We start from the raw sequence: 12,696 nt of genomic DNA on the forward strand, positions 1-12,696 counted from the left end.
AGACAATATAATAATTGTAGGGTCATTCCTAATTTAGAAGTGTAACAACTAATCTGGGACTGACGAAAAAGGAAAGTGTAACAACTAATCTGAGACTGACCCGATTCGTACTATCCGTTTTATTATAATGCTACGAGCCTACGACTAGACGAAATACATCATACTTGACATCTAATGAAATGAAACTTCATAAATATGGAGAATGACATTACATTATTTTAAACTCGAACAAAATGGCTCATCACCCTAATATTGTGTAATTAAAAAAAAAAAAACTAAATCCTTCAAAATAAGAGCCGATTTGAATGATTCATTTGCCACCCATGGATTTATTTGTAGACAACACTCGTTACAAGCTTTCCACCACTATTTAAATTCTATAAAACCAGATCGAGCATCAAAAATATTAGTACAAGTACAAAAAGTTGGCCTGGCAATTTGATAATCCTGCCAAATATTTTATTTATTTATTAATAATATATATTCGAATCAATAATTGTTAAATTAGCTTTCAATTCAAATAATAAAATGAAATAGAATAGAATATATAGTGATCGATCTCTTAGCATAACATCTAAGTCAACTAAAAACGTCCTTATAATGGAAGACTCACCAAACCCCCTAACAAAACAAACAAACAAACAACAAACCTCATCAACCTCCATAGCTTCTTCTTCTTCTCCTTCTTAAGTTCTTAACTTACAATTTTCTCTCTCTTTTTTTTTTTAAAAAAAAAGGGAAAAAAGATTCTAATTATTATCACAACAAAGATGGAGGGTTTAATTCCAATGTTATTTAAGGCTGTAAAGAAAAACAAGATTCGTAGGCAATATAGGTGCCTCTCTATGGGAGCTGCACAAACTTATAACTTAGCTGATTTTTATGATTATGGTGAACATGATCAATATCATCATCAAGGTGGCAAGTTGGAGACGACGGACGCCCCTCGACCTCGGACGGAGGCACGTAACAACGAGTTCGAAGGAAGAAGTAAAGGTCATCGACGGTATGGGTCGTCTGTCGGAGAGTATGGAGTTAATGGTGAAAGATATGATGAAAGATATGGTGTTGTTTCTCCTCCTAAGCAAATTATCAAGAGATATACAAGTCATAGGATGTTCTCTTGCATTACAGGTGGCATTTAATTATTCTAAGTATGTTCCCTTTTTTTTTATGAATTATGTAATACTTCTACTGTATCAGAAGAGGTTTGATTTGTTACACAATTGTATAAATTTCCTACTTTTTTCCCAAAGGGTGTTGTCCCTTGTACATATATCAATCAATTATTTAGTCATGATCATGATTCATGTGGTTGATTACTGATTAGTGGGAAAATGATTGTAATAAATATAGAATGATTAGTTGAATAAGACATGTTTGCCTGGCTTTACAATATTTTTTCATGGTTTTTGGACTCGGTTTGCGTTGGGTAGCTTAGTTAGGGAGGTTTTTTTTGATGAAGAGTGCATCCTTTTATTTTTCGGAATAAAAAAGGGGTTTCAAAACTACATGCACCTCGTATCCTCAGTTTTAACAAGTAGCCTAAGACCTTATTGGTACTTGACTATTTGAGTATGTTGTTGTCTTTCCAATTATTACGTGTTGTTTTCTTGCAATTCTGGAGTCGAACACATACTTATTCATATGGAGTATGGAGTATTATTAATGGTTGTAGATAGCAAACCTAGCTCTCATCCTAAAAAGTTGGAATGATTGCGTTTCCTGTTTAATAAAAACTCCAAATAGCAAATAGATCGTTAAGAATGCTTCCAATTTGATATCAAATCCTGAGTCATATATTCTGGTTTAAACGCTATTAACTACGTAGGGCCAAAATAAGATCACGTTTTATTTTGTTCCCCGGGCATGGGGCAATGGGCATGGGTATACCCTAAATCCCTAATTAGTAATTACAAAAGAAATACTCCGTATCTTTGAGGGGTTTAGTCCATATACTTTTTACGAAATACAAAGTAGTCTACGACGTCGCCATTTCAAAGCAACCACTCAAAGACTTTTAATCGTCAAAGTTAATATATCTGGAATTTGCCTGCTTAAATTATCCGGACTATTTCATTAATCGGAATTTTATGAAATATTTCCGAGGTTTAAGTTTATCCATCAAATACCCTCGTAGTGTCAGGTATTCACCAAATACCCAAAGGTTTCATTTTCTTGCATGAGGAAGACAATGTGGTTGTTGTGTCACTACAATGGGTCAGATTTTGATGTTAGGATGGAGGATGTTCATGCCGAATTTCATGGGGATGCTTAGGAGTATTTTTTTGGATTCACTTAAGCAAGGTGTGCTCTTGTCTCAAAATTTTAGATTGTATTATAAGGATCCTAAATCGGGCAAGTTAATCGAGTTCTATAATTGATGAGCATGTTCAGTTGATGCTTGATGAGTTTAGGGGAAGAGACCAAAGGCTTATGTTTAAGAAACTGTCCAAAAAATGAAGGATGAAAAGCGAGCCGAAGAAAAAGCTCTTAGATGTAGGTAGAAGGAAATTCAGAGGGATAGGGAGGAGGAGTTGATTGGATAGAAGGAGGAGTTATTGAGACAACAAGAACATGAGGAGTTGTTGAGGTACACTGTGGCTATTGAAGTCCCGGTAATATCGTGCTAGGACATGAGTGTTGAGTATTTTAGGGTGTATACTCAACCTAAGGAGATGGTAAGTGGGATGTCACAACCACAACCACAAATCCACCCCTCTACACCACAAGCAACACCTACCCATCCTCTTCTCCACCACAAATAACACCTACCCACCCCTCTTCTCCACCACAAACAGCACCTACCCACCGCTCTTCTCCACCAGAAACATAATCTAACCACCCCTCTTCTCCGCCACAAACAGATTCTGCTACTCCCTCTTCTCCACCACAAAGATCCCCTGTTCAGGCTCCCCTTTCACTACAAACAGAACCTCAAATAGAGCCTCAAACAGAATCTCAAACAAATCCTGCACCACCACTTCAACCACAATCAACAACTTAAAAAAAATGTAACACTCATCCACCTAGACAAAGAGGGTTTAGGGTTCCTAGAACTAGTGTTAAGAAACTTGGCATATTTATAGCAAATGAGAGGAATGTTAACAGAAGCAGCAGTAGGAGTAGGGAGGGTGGACAATCTGATGAGATTCCAATTAGGGATGGTAATGGTCCTGAGCCTGATGATGATTATGAGTTTGATGATGAGGAGAGTGAGGATGAGGACTTCTCTGTATCTGATGAGGGGGAAGATGATGATATGAGACAATTTGTGGATTCTGATGTGTAGGAGGAAGACATTCTGGAAGGGGATGTACGTGGGTGAAAAAAAAATTGAGAATTTCTTAGACGGGGAATCGCCTTTGGATAAGGTATACAAGAATGTGAAGGTTATGGGGAAGATGGTTTATGGGGAGATAAAATTGGAATCTTGGATGATTTTCTATAGCTTGAAAACTACATATCTCAATAACCACAAATTTATACAAGATATTACTTATAAGCATCCTTAAATTAATATGCCCAAACTATGAAGCCTTAGTTAAACTTTCTTTTTAAGAAAAACCTATTTGGAAATGAAATAATAGGTTTATATTGTATGACATAATTAAATTTGTTTGAATTTAATAATTGAAATCATTCCTTTAATACCAACTAATAAACCAGTTACAACTTAGTTCTATAGAGCTTTTACAATCAACCAAGATTATTAAACTAAAATATAATAATTAAACTAAATGAATTAGAATTAGAAATTGAAGTATACCCTTAAGAGAAATTGAAGCGGAGAAGTAACAACAGTTGGAGCAACAAGCGAATCAACAACAACAACATCAATAAATGCGGCAAGGAGGAGAGAAAGGGCAAGGTAAGAAGGGAGGAAGAGCAGGCCGGGCAAGAACAACAGCAACACCAACATCGAGGGCAACCACCCGACGCCATCAACAGTGGCGGTGAGCCCACTGGGGCGGCGAAACGACAGGAAAGTAAAAAAAGAAGTTAGGGTTTGACAAAATTGGGGTTTGGTTCGATTCAATTCAAGCAACCAATTGATAGAGGAGTTCAGATGGATTACCAATCAATGGGATGATGAAAGTAATAATGGCCGACAAAAATGGCCAGCGGGCAAGGTGATGGCACAAGGTAAGGAAGAAAGAGAGAGAAACCAGAACGATCAACACGGCATCATCAACAACCGCTCACGTGGCAGCACCGACGAGGAGAGTTAATCAGCGACGAGGCAGCGTCGACGAGGAAAGTTGATCGGCGGCGAGGCAGCTGCTCCGGCGACATACATGAGATAATTAGGCTGAAGGGAGAGGGGAAGGGAAATACGTGAAGGAGAGAGAAGGGAAAATGAGGGAGATGGTTGGGGTTTTGGTTTTGGTTTCCTTAAAAAGGAAGTAAGGCTTTTAGTTGTTTTTAGATTTCTCCGGAAAAGGTCTTGCCACGTAAGTAAAGGAGGAATGGAAATTTGACAACAAAGGCAAAATAGTTTGGTTGTCTATTTAATCAACAAAACCAGATTTGTAAATTCCCAATTAAAACATTAAACCATTCAAATAAAGTACTTATAAATTTATGTTTAGGAAATATATATTCAAGGAAAATAAAAAGACAAAATCTAAACTCTTTAAACGAATAAATTTCTAATAAAAATAAAATTGTCCCGAGGTAAAACTCGAGAATAAATTCGGAGAATAAATTAAATATAATAATAAAAATTTCAAATTCATTCACCAATTTAATAAAATTTCAAGGTCTTAATCTCAATTTAGGTATAAGAGAAATTTTAATAACATGTTTAAAACGATAATTACTCTTTATACCATATTAAGAGTTGCTTAAAATCAGGGTTGTTACATGTCAGGAAAATATTGCATCCATACTTTACCATCAAAGAGATCATTATGATCCTCCAAGAACTGGTTTCCCTTCCAAGGACAAACCATGTAAGTCCAGCTCACAAGCAGTTCGTTCATTTGGAGAAGACTCCTAATGATATGGAAAGGATGGCCTACTATGTTAGGCTCCACAATGGTAAAAGCGTAACTAGCATAAGTGACCAGCTTATCAGCCTCTGACACAGAGCCAACCTCAGGGATAGACATGAGCGACGCATCTCGTGCCTTATCCTTCAAACCCTGGATCCTTTTGAGAGTCAATACCATTAGGTGTGCGAGATATAATGATCCCCATACAGTGAGGATCCACAAAGGGCCAAACACCTGCTCCATGGAGTTTTCCTCGCAAGAATGTGCTTGTACACCGTCACTAAACATACATCTGTAAAACATGCCCAGAATTATGGGAGCTAGTGCTAAGGGAGTTTCTGACGATGTTACTATATTCACAGTAAACTTTAACAGGAAAGAGGCGCACTACCACTCCTAATCATGATCAAACGAGCAAGAGCACGACTCACAGTTGATGTGGCCTAAAAGAATGCCACCTGACTGTACTATCAAAGCCCAGAAAAGGCCCAAAAGCCTGCCTGCGGGCTTTTCTCAACTTCACAGGGCCAAGGCCCAAACGATTAAAGAGGCCCACTTGGTCCAAACCAAGCCTCCAAAAACTTAGCAGGACACGTGTCCTGATCTTGCATAAACACCCAATCATGCAGGACCAGTTCCCGAGAAACCCTAGCACTGTAAATAGTGCAGATCCCTAGGTAAAAGAAAATCAATTCATTCCCACCAACCTAAGAACTATCTTTGCTCTGCCTTCTCTCTACAAATTACTTATCTCTCTAGCTTATACTTACTTAAGCATCGAAGGGAATATTCCTACGGGAATATTCTTATTTTGCAGGTTGCCAGAAGTTCGTGCCAGGTCATACTTGATACCTCCGAGGAACGCGTGCCACGTCAGCACCGTAAAAGATCCCACAACATTTGGCGTCGTCTGTGGGGAGGTACAATGTCATGGCCGAACTACACTCTGACAGAGAGTACGCTGGTGGAGAAGAAGAGAGACGACACATTGAAGAAGCCAAACGAATCGTAAATGCAGGGAACACACCGCGACGGATGCAGGCTGAGGTGGTTGTAGAACAAGAACCAATGACCAAGGCGTCTCCGCCAGGCGGCCATCTAAGCCCCAGCGTCTGAGACGCCGTGTTAGACGAGAATCTAGATTTGCTAGTCTCGGTGGGCTCCCTACGCGAGATCTTAACAGGATTCCAACAACAAATGAATCAGACCTTTCGACAACAGATGAGCACTACACTGCAAGATGAAATTCGGAAAAATATGCTAATCTACTGCGCTGAGAGGAAGGCTCCGCAGAGGCCCCTCAGTCTAGGCGTCAATCGGATAAGCAGAATGCCGCTCAGATCCAACGTTTGGAGGGCTGGAGAAGGTTCTCGTCCACAAGAAAGCAGGGGAGTCAGCCCTGTGCCTGAGCACTCGGGAAACGGCCGTGACCCCCCCACCTTCTTACCTCGAAGGGATCCGTTCATACGACCATCGTCTAGGGGAAGCCCACCAGCCGTCTTATGGCCAGCCTCAAGGCGTCAAGAACATTATGAGGCTGAATCTGAACTATCAGACACCGGGTCCACTCCTGTGATGGAAGATCCGCCATTTTATCCCACTACACGTGGACTGACCCAGATGACGCCCCATAGGGTAAGCATGCGCCCCCGCCTTCTATCCAACCGCCGTGAACCAACCTATCATATTCAGCAAGGGCTCAACAACCTGACGTTAAGGCACATGAGTACCCCTTTCTCTAACGAGATCATGAACGCCCCGAAGGAACCCAAGGTAAAAACTCCTACAATTGAAGCTTATGACGGGACCACCGATCCCGATATGCACCTTGTCGCATACCGCCATCACATGTACGTCCAGGGAACCAATGAAGCCACTTGGTGCAAATACTTCCCAGCCACGCTCAAAGGAGTAACGTCTAAATGGTTTGAATGGCTGCCCCCAGGATCAATTGCCTCTTTTAACGAACTATAAACTTTGTTCTCTACGAGGTTCATGGCACACAAGGAAGAAAGGAAAACAAGCATGCATTTGGGACGGATCCAACAAGGGAAAGACGAGTCCTTAAGAAGCTACGTGAAGCGTTTCAATCTAGAGGCTGGACATATCCCAGACTTGCCTGATGGTGTCTCTTTTGATAATTTTATCAGAGGATTGAAGAAGGGATCCTTCAAGTTTGACCTGGTTAAGAAGAGTGTAAGGACTATGGCCGAGGTCCTGGACTAGGCTGAAGCATTTATCCATGCAACAGAAATATGCAGCGCGTCAAAGGAAGGAAGGATTGGAGAAACAACAGACTCCTCCGGGAAGAAGGATAAAGTGGACCGAAAATCTCCACGAGTAAATGGCACATGAGCTCTCTCAAAAGAGCATGATACCAACTTTCCTAGGCACAAGAGAGAACGACCGCAAGAAAGGGAATATTTTGAGTACAACACATATCTTCTCACCATACTAAAAGACGTGGGGACAAGGTACGACCTTGATCGACCTTTCCCCATGAAGTCTCCTGCTGAGACTCGAGATCCCAAATTATATTGCCAGTTCCATGAAGATATAGGACATGAAACCAAGAATTGTAGAAGCTTGAAGAGGGCTTTAGATGGCCTAGCCTCCAAAGGACACCTCAAGAACTACTTACAGAAGAATTCTCATGACTTTGGAAAAAACCAATACAAAAAGAACAAGTCACCTGCCTCACCGACTAAGGGACAACACAGCGACGGAGGATTTGTAGCCGTCATATCTGGAGGGCCAGCCGCTGGAGGACCCACCATGAGAGGACAGAAAGATTATGCTCGCCGCTTAGGACAAGTGCTGCTGTCAGCCAAAGCGCCAATGGATCCATTCCCAAAGATAGAAATATGTGAGTCAGATGGCGGACGGATAACCACGCCGCATGATGATCCCCTTGTGGTTGAATTCAAGATATCTAACATGAGAGTTAAAGCATACTAATAGACACGGGAAGCTCGTCCGACATAATGAGTCTAGAATGCCTCAATCGCCTAGCGCACGACCCCAAAACCATCGAAAGAATTCACTATCCCATCATTGGTTTCGGAGGGAGTATCATTCACCCTGTTGGCGTCATCACTCTGCCAGTTCGAATTGGGGATAGGAAGAATGGGCGAAAGATGGAGGTGGACTTCCTAATTGTTAAAGACTTGACTGCATACAATGTCATCTTGGGACGACCCACCTTAAACAAGATTAAGGTTGTAGTCGTCACCCATCTGATGCTTCTGAAGTTTGTGTGCGATGATGGAGTTATAGGCACCATACATGGAGATCAACAACAGGCTAGGGACAGATACCTGACGACCCTCAACCCGTCAGCATGGAAGCAAGATTCTGCCGAAATCAGAGGAAAACGAAAGCATGAAGATGAACCCCAAGTCGCCAAAGAAACTAGACCCGTCCAAATAGAAGCGGTCAAAATTGAAGAAAGTGGTTGAAAGTAGAACATCATTAGGGTAACTATTGTACTCAGAGCCTACAAAACGGCCTGGCTATTGTACTAGAGCCCACAAAACGGCCTGTAAATGCTCGCCTAAGACGCGGTGAATGTAGCAAGCAATTTAGTAAATGAACACTTATCTGACGAATACAAGTCTCAGTTGAACCTTTAAAAAGGAACACTAAGGGGTGAAGAAACTCACCAGAAAATAATCCCTAAAATAGTGGCGTCAATATCTGCTAAATAAACAATACCCAGTGCTAATAAACACGAAGAGTTTGGACATACCCAGTGCTAATAAATACAAAGGGTTTAGACATCCAACATGACGCCTTTTCTTCGAAAGGCGCCCAAAAAAGAAAAGACTCAAACAAGAGCAAACATTCAGACATAAGACCTCATCCTTTGGATGGCGTCTAAAAAGACTAATCGTTTGACGGCCTGAGAAATGGCCTAGATTAGCGCCTCAAATTAGGCTGATCACCTAAAACACTGAGGTTTCCGTCCAACAAATGGACCCAAAGAAAGAATTTCCAAGAAATCAGTAACGAACTGATGGAATTAAAATAAAATAAAGTGCACAATGGCACGAATTGTTTATACATAGCGCCCAAGGCGCAAACAAACCAAATCAAATAAATGCCAAAAGGCATCAAAGTTATTACAAACGCCCACGGCGTCATTCAAACCAACTACGAGAAAAGCCGCTCAAGGATGAGGGGCAATAGAACTCCCGTCCTGGACGTCTTGGCCTTCAGGGGAGTTCACCTCGTCTTCCTCTATGTCCTCCTCCCCGTCACTGACGAACTCAGGGGGATCTAAGCCTAGGCGTCTAGCCTTCGAGACGGCTATCTGGTGGGAGATACGGCGTTTGAACCAGGAAAAGTCCTTCCCGTCCATAGACTGATCCCACGCCTTTTGGGCACTCTCCAAGATGGACTCCTCGCCCAACTTGAAAGAGCTTGCAGCCTCCTTACGCACGGCCTCAATCTTTCCCTGCATGGCCTTGAGCTGACCTTCAAGAACGTTCACCTTGGAAGAGAAATTAGTCACCCGCTCCGAGACGGAAGAGTACTCCTTTCTCAGCACGGCAAACCACCCCTCATGCTCCAGCAACTTCTCTTCATACTTCTCGGCGTCCTCCTCGGCCTTCTTCAGATCTTCCGTCTTGGATTTGATCTTCTTGTCCGCGTCCAAGTTGATCAATCTGGCCGTCTTCTCAGCATATTGCTCATGATTCTCGATCTGGTCCTTGTGCTTGAGCATCTCATTATGCATATCAAAGCGATAGTTCCTACTCTCGGCACAGCGAATGAAAAGCTGCCAAAGACAACATAGAATTAAAAATAACGTACATATATAATCATAACTACAGAGATCCAGGAGTAAGTGTCTCACATCAAGGACGAGGGACTGAATGGACCCAAAGAATCCCAAGTCAATCCCGGGGAGTGACCTCACATATTCCCCAGGGATGGCCGCATACACGTCCGCAAGGATCTTATCCTTCGCCTCGGAGCTAAAACGGGCAGAAGGGGGGATGCTCGCCACCTCGGTCCGCCGCATCCACTTGAACATCTCAACTGAACCAAACGCCAAGATTATCAAACATCGTGCAAATCCCAACTTGACACGACAGATTTAAAGTACAGAAACACTAACCAATTGGCGAAGCTGCAGGAGAAGTAGAGGCATTATCAGTAGAAGGAGCCTCAGCTTCCTTGCCTTTACCCTTGTCCTCCTTGGACGAGGTGGTGGCGTCAGCAGCCTCAGTCTGTTCGACTGCTACTTCGTCAGCAGCTGCTCCGGCAGCACAATCCCTTTCGGTGTCCACCTGGGAAGGAACCTCCTTTTGTTCAGGAGGAGGAATGAACGTCTGGGTAGGAAGAACCTCCCCCTCAACTAGGGGAACGGACGGTTTTGGTACCGACGGCTTTGTGGCAGCATCGGCCGTACCCATCTTCTTAAAGAAGGGTCGTTTTGGCTTAGGAGCCTCCGTCAAAGATGCAGGACGCTTCTTCGTAGCTGGCAAAGTGGGTTCCTAAAGATGCAGGAAGTCAGCGACCAAATCATGATCAGAAACGAACAGAGGCAAAAACTTAAAAATAATAAATACAAATTACCTTGGCGACGTCACCAGAGGCACCCTCGCTGGACTTCTTGGAGGAGTCCTTTTTCTTGGCCTCCACGGCCTTGAGAATGTCCTCAGTATACACCTCGGACAGCCAAGTGGGTACTTCCACTACACCATTGTCTTCGGAGGATAGGCGATCCATGGCAGAACCTACAAAGCCAAGGGTTAAAAAAAAAAAAAGAAAAAAAGAAAAAAAGAAGAGGATGTTGAGTGAAAATCTATGGGGAACTACCTCTACTCAAATAGGAACAAATACCAACGGCCGAAAGAAAGACTATATTGGTGAATTGGCCGACATGGGGAAGCCAAGCATTAGGCACCCAGGCATGGCTCTTTGACGACAGCCGATACATCTCAGCCTGGAACAAGGGCTTCACTAGTTCCCACTCTCTGGACGAGAGGCGAGGGTTGTAATACCCCATATTTTTAGGCATTTTAATCATTTAATGCATTTTTTTAATATATATTTGATATTAAATTATTTTGGAGGGAAAAATATTCAAATATTTTGGAGGGAAAATATTCAAATGTTTTAGTGGGAATATTATTTTCAAAACTGAATTTAAATTAGTTGTTTGGATTTTATTAATTCCTAATTCTATTAGGAATCAATTTTGGAGAAAAAGAGTTTTAATCAACTTAAAATTATTTTATAAATCCGAAAATTATGTTTAGTATTTTATAGAATCATTCTTATATGATAAGATATTTATGAGAATATATTTCGGATTTATTTTGGAAAAATAAGATAATTCTATTTAAAATTGGATTGTAAGAGTTTTACCAATTCAAAATTCCCTAAAAATACGAATTCTTTGATACAAATTCTTAAAATTTCAGGATAAATCTTAATTAATTATTCAAGCCTCCGTTTAAAATTTCGTGATTTTATCTTTTGTATTTCTATTTTAAACAATTTTACTCTAAACTGAATATCACCAAAATCATGACTAGATTCATAATCCTATCATAGCTTGAACACCAACCACGGCCATACCCCTTAGGGTTCCATTCTAACCCTAACCCTAATCCTATACCTATAAATACCCCCTACTTCATTCATCATCCCTCACACCAAAAGTTGAGAGCTTTCCCAAGCCCGCTCTTAAACTTCTTCTCCCTCTTTGGCTCTAAACCTTCTTACCTAAAACCCTTAGACCACCACTACGACACCCCCGTCGTGCACTCCTTTCCGCCGACGTCTACCTTTTGGTGTCGTGACTTCCACACCCCAATTGTTTTCAAAGCCTTCTCTTTTACGATCAGTTTTTACTATTTAAAATCTTCTAAATTAATGCCGTAATTTTTAAAAGTTTATTTTTGAAACCATGAGATTGAAATTTTGATTTATAATACTGTTATTATGAATGCATAACTCATGAATTAAATTTAAGTCCATTGGATTTATTTTTATTAATTTAATTGAATGAATTAGGGTTTTATTTATTAATTGTTAGGAACTCGTGAGTGATCCGTAGCAGGATCAAACTAATCTTTGTGTGAGGTGTTATTTAATCAAGGTACGTGTATGTGGATAGATTATTATATGAATGAAATCTATGTATGGTTTGATTATTAACTTCAAATTATTAATTGTTTTCAAATTAAAAATTGTGAATTAGTGATTTTGAATTGTTTCTTGATTTGTGAAAATTGTTTGAGGATTTTTGAAAGGTTAAACATTTTTCTTGATTTTAATATGATGATGGATTTGTTCAAGTGGTGTTTGAAATAGTTTGTTTGGTTTTGATGAGTTATAAATCTTTATTTGAAAATACATTGTTTTCTTTAAAAATAAATTTGATTAAATAAAAGGAGGATTGTTGGTTTATCATATGGTTGGAATTGGATGGTCTTTCATGACATTATTGTACTTTTATAAAGTCTCAAGGTGGAATGGATTTCATGGAACTTTTATGTTCATACGCATCACTTGTTGTGTAAGTCGAGGGTCACTTGTTGACTATTATTTGGTTAGTACCCCAATGTATAGATTTGTGATGGAATACTAGCTTGGGGGTGTGCACATTTAGGAAGGAAGAGGAGATAAGAAGAGGTTTTTTGATTTCCATATTCTAATTGAAATCTATTTTTTTTTGAAAGTT

The sequence above is a fragment of the Spinacia oleracea genome, chromosome 3 (genome assembly GCF_020520425.1).
Source record: "Spinacia oleracea cultivar Varoflay chromosome 3, BTI_SOV_V1, whole genome shotgun sequence".
Lineage (NCBI taxonomy): Eukaryota > Viridiplantae > Streptophyta > Magnoliopsida > Caryophyllales > Amaranthaceae > Spinacia > Spinacia oleracea.